Here is a 5,219-nt window from a genome sequence, read left to right on the forward strand (position 1 = left end):
TTTCCTGGAATTCCTGTGTGAGAATTCTCTGTTTCGTTTGCATAACCCCAAGCTTCACATATAGAATTAGTAAATCTACTTTTAAAGATCTAGGGTATCGCACAGAGGCCATGGATTTTAGACAAAAGAAAAACTATAAAGACGGCTGTCCCTAAAACCAGGCAAACTTTCGGAAGGTTTGCCACCAAACTCTGGGAAACTCATGCTCACTCACCAAATTTTGCCCAAACTCATGCTCATTAGCTATTTCTTTTTTCTTTTTCTGGGTGACAGTCTTGCTCTGTCACCCAGGCTGGGGTGCAGTGGCGCAATCTCGGCTCACTACAACCTCCACCTCCTAAGTTCAAGTGATTCTCCTGCCTCAGCCTCCCGAGTAGCTGGATTACAGGTGTGCGCTGCCACGCCTGACTAATTTTTTGTATTTTTAGTAGAGACGGTGTTTCGCTATGTTGGCCATGCTGGTCTTGAACTCCTGAGCTTGTTATCCGCCTGCCTCAGCCTCCTGACGTGCTGGGATTACAGGCATGTGCCACCGTGACTGGCCTCATTAGCTATTTCTACATCTATGCATGTTGTTGGTCATTCATTGAATTAGTTGATCAAAACTTTACTCCCTAATAAACTGGGGTGGTACTTGATAAAGAAGCAAAATGACGCGCTCTACTTTTAAAATGCTGGAGCTGGCCCTTACAGGTTCATGAGAGCCAATTGTGTGTATTGCTTCCCAACTCCACATTTGGTGTTGTCATGTTGGTAGCTTAAAATCAGCTACAGTAGAAGTTTACACCATGGGAACAGGCATTTGCTACATATCAGGGATTAATTTTCCCAGGCAGCTGCATGTGGAGCATTCACAGGCACCCCCTTGATCTAGGACTCCCTCGGAAAACTGTCGTTTGGTGCATGTTTGCCACAGTGGGGCTTTCTGGGCAGCCTGGACCCACGCTGGACTTTCCTGCTGCAACAAGTGCTGTGTAAAGATTCAAGAGTTACTTGGGATGTAGAAACCGCCAAGACTTAAGAGTTAAAGTGGCCGGGTGTGGTGGCTGAAGCCTGTAATCCCAGCACTTTGGGAGGCCGAGACGGGCGGATCACGAGGTCAGGAGATCGAGACCATCCTGGCTAACCCGGTGAAACCCCGTCTCTACTTAAAAATACAAAAAAAAAAAAAAATTAGCCGGGTGCGGTGGCGGGCGCCTGTAGTCCCAGCCACTCAGGAGGCTGAGGCAGGAGAATGGCGTGAACCTGGGAGGCGGAGCTTGCAGTGAGCTGAGATTCGGCGGCTGCACTCCAGCCCAGGCGACAGAGCCAGACTCCGTCTCAAAAAAAAAAAAAAAAAAAAAAAAAAAAAAAAAAAAAAAAAAAGAGTTAAAGTGCGAGGCTGCCTAATGAAGAAAAACTACCAGGGTGAGGTTTGGGTTATTTCTTTCCTTTATGTATGTGGGTTGTTTTTTTTTTTTAACCTAAGGCTTGGCTTTTACACTTTTTCCTATTAGATTTTATTTCTTGAATTCAACTCATTTTCCAGATATTTTCAATTCTTATTTGAATCGTGATTCTTTTAGGCAATCTATGAATCAACCTGAGTGAAAGCACTTGGTAAACCATAAACCCCATTAGCAACATAAACTCGTTGCCGGGTAGGGCGGCTCATGCCTGCTATCCCAGCACTTTGGGAAGTCAAGGCAGAAGGATTGTTTGAGGCCAGGAGTTCGAGACTAGCCTGGTCAATATAGTGAGACTTTGTCATCTCTACAAAAGTTAAAAAAAAAAAAAAAATTTTTTAACTATAAACTCGGTGACCATGGTGGCTCACACCTGTAATCCCAGCACTTTGGGAGGCTGAGGTAAGCGGATCACTTGAGGCCGGGAAATTGAGACTATCCTGGCCAACCTGGCGAAAACTCATCTCTACTAAAAATACAAAAAAAAAAAAAAAAAAAAAAGTTAGCTAGGGAAGGTGGCACATGCCTGTAATCCCAGCTACTCAGGAGGCTGAGGCATGAGAATTGCTGGAACCCTGGAGGCAGAGGTTGCAGTGAGCCAAGATCGTGCCACTGCACTCCAGCCTGGGCGACAGAGCAAGACTCTGTCTCAAAAAAAAAAAAAAAAAAAAGAAAGAAAGAAAATATAAAAAGAAGAAAGGAAAAAAACAAACAAACTCTCCTGCTAATATTTTAAAACAAATTTGACAAATATGCCATGATTATTCACACCTGTGTCATTGATCATAGTGTTGGAAAGGACAGTCTCTTGGATTGGATTTTTTACATGCGGACTTGGAGGTAGACGGTTACTTTAAAAGATGATCCAAGGAAGCCAGAGCAATGGCGCAGGTGGAGTGGTGGGGGAAGAAGGGAAAGGTCAGGAAGGGTACCCGGTAGAGCTTATTGTCCTCATCCCTGCGGGTCAATGCTGATGGGGACTCAGCCCCTCTGTAGATGGTGCACACCTGCCCCTCTGAAGTGGAGATCCTGCACCGTCCCTCCTGGTGAGTGTTGCCCCTGAGGACAGTAACTCCTTGCATTTCTAGGCGGCGAGGCACCTTCCCGGGCATCATCTGAGAAAGCTGGTGGAGAAAAGCCAGGGACTCCGCCTGCACTTGAGGTGAACCAACATTGACATGCACTGAAATTGTCCACCACAGCCACAGCTGAAGCAGAGGCGGGCTGAGAGGGCGTGGCTCAGGGCATCGTAGCATCTGCTATGGACAGAACTGAGGGATGAATTTTAGGAGATGTTCATTAACTCAATAAGGATTTATGTATTAACCAATTAGATGAAACATTTACTAAACGTGTTATATCCAGACGCTATTGTAGGTACTAAGGACACAGCAGTAAAGTCTCTGCCTTCAATGAACTCATATTCTAGTAGAAGACAGATTCTTAAAAATTAATAATAATATAATGTGGGTGGGTGATTTGTGGTAGGAAAAAATATTTAAATAAGAAAGGCAAAGGATTAGGAGGTGATGAATGTGGGGTAGGGACAGAGAAAGAATCTTATTTTAGAAAGAGTAGTCAGTGGGCCGGGCGCGGTGGCTCAAGCCTGTAATCCCAGCACTTTGGGAGGCCGAGACGGGCAGATCAAGAGGTCAGGAGATCGAGACCATCCTGGCTAACACCGTGAAACCCCGTCTCTACTAAAAAATACAAAAAACTAGCCGGGCGAGGTGGCAGGCACCTGTAGTCCCAGCTACTCGGGAGGCTGAGGCAGGAGAATGGCATAAACCTGGGAGGCGGAGCTTGCAGTGAGCTGAGATCCGGCCACTGCACTCCAGCCCGGGCGACAGAGCGAGACTCCATCTCAAAAAAAAAAAAAAAAGAAAGAAAGAGTAGTCAGTGAGGACTGCTTGGATGAGGGGCCATTTGAGCACAATCTTGCATGAAGTGAGTGAGAGGGTCATGTAGGCAGACAGTGGCGGGGTCAGCAGTACTGCTTTCCAGACCCAGGGAAAATTCTGTACAAAGATCTGAAGTCAGGAACAACCCTGCTGTGTTAAAGGATCAGGGCCAGACACAGTCAAGCACAGAGATCCAGTGGCAAGTGAAAGAGACATGCTCCCTGCCCTGTAGAGCGTAGTCTACTGGGGCAACTGTCATTAACTTCATAAACAATCACACAGATCAAAGCAAATGTATACAGTGTGGTAAAGGCATAATTGAATTTGTGTTTCTTAATGATTACACGTCTACTATGAGGAGAGGGACTGAAGAGGGTCGATGCTTGGTGTCTGTCTACCATTCAACACTGCTCATTGCTTTCTCCTTTACTTCTCACTACCAATAACTGGATATAGCCCTGGATGCTCAGCCTGCTTCATGACAATCTGCTTCCTGGCATGTTTTCAAGAAGCATATTGATTTGTAAAAACTGTAACTACGAAATTTCTATGCGCACCAGAAGACAGAGGTCCTCTTTCCTTGCCTAACGCAGCCATGGCTCGTGGTCCCAAGAAGCATCTGAAGCTGGTAGCAGCTTCAAAGCATTGGATGCTGGATAAATTGACTGGTGTGTTTGCTCCTCGTCCATTCACCAGTCCCCACAAGTTGAGAGAGTGTCTCCCCCTCATCATTTTCCTAAGGAACAGACTTAAGTATGCCCTGACAGGAGATGGAGTAAAGAAGATTTGCATGCAGCGGTTCATTAAGATCGATGGCAAGGTCTGAACTGATGCAACCTACCCTGCTGGATTCGTGGATGTCATCAGCATTGACAAGACAAGAGAGAATTTCCGTCTGATCTATGACACCAAGGGTTGCTTTGCTGTACATCGTATTACACCTGAGGAGGCCAAGTACCAGTTGTGCAAAGTGAGAATGATCTTTGTGGGCACAAAAGGAATTCCTCATCTTGTGACTCATGAGGCTCACACCATCCACTACCCTGACCCCTCATCGAGGTGAATGATACCATTCAGATTGGTTTGGAGACTGGCAAGAGTATTGATTTCATCAAGTTCGACACTGGTAACCTGTGCATGGTGACTGGAGGTGCTAACCTGGGAAGAATTGGTGTGATCATCAACAGAGAGAAGCACCCTGGATCTTTTGACGTGGTTCATGTGAAAGATGCCAATGGCAACAGCTTTGCCACTCGACTTTCCAACATTTTTGTTATTGACAAGAGCAACAAACCATGGATTTCTCTTCCCTGAGGAAAGGGTACCCTCCTCACCATTGCTGAAGAGAGAGACAAAGACCGGCGGCCAAACAGTGCAGTGGGTGAAATGGTCCCTGGGTGACATGTTAGATCTTTGTACGTAATTAAAAATAATGTGGCATGATAAAAAAAAAAATGCTGAGCATGGTAGCTCACACCTGTAATCCCAGCACTTTGGGAGGCCAAGGCAGGTGAATCACCTGAGGTTGGGAGTTCGAGACCAGCCTCACCAACATGGAGAAACCCCGTCTCTACTAAAAATACAAAATTAACTGAGCGTGGTTGCACATGCCTGTAATCCCAGCTACTTGGGAGGCTGAGGCAGGAGAATTGTTTGAACCCAAAGGGCAGAGGTTGCAGTGAGCCGAGATGGCTCCATTGCACTCCAGCCTGGGCAACAAGAGCGAAACTTCGTCTAAAACAACAACAACAACAAAAAAAACGGGAACTATTTGTACCCTATCCTCTATCCCTGCACAGAAAAGTTGAAGGGAACTTAACCTGAAACTCATATATTAATAGTGCTGATTTCCACTGCCATGCTAAAGAGCAAG

At 45.9% G+C, this 5,219-nt stretch overlaps 1 pseudogene; it reads left to right on the forward strand.

Annotated features, from left to right (window-relative positions):
• The first annotated feature begins 3,918 nt into the window (after positions 1-3,918).
• Positions 3,919-4,696, forward strand: LOC709808 (small ribosomal subunit protein eS4, X isoform-like; annotated as a pseudogene).
• The last annotated feature ends 523 nt before the right edge of the window (positions 4,697-5,219 follow it).

The sequence above is a fragment of the Macaca mulatta genome, chromosome 4 (genome assembly GCF_049350105.2).
Source record: "Macaca mulatta isolate MMU2019108-1 chromosome 4, T2T-MMU8v2.0, whole genome shotgun sequence".
In the NCBI taxonomy this organism is placed as follows: Eukaryota; Metazoa; Chordata; class Mammalia; order Primates; family Cercopithecidae; genus Macaca; species Macaca mulatta.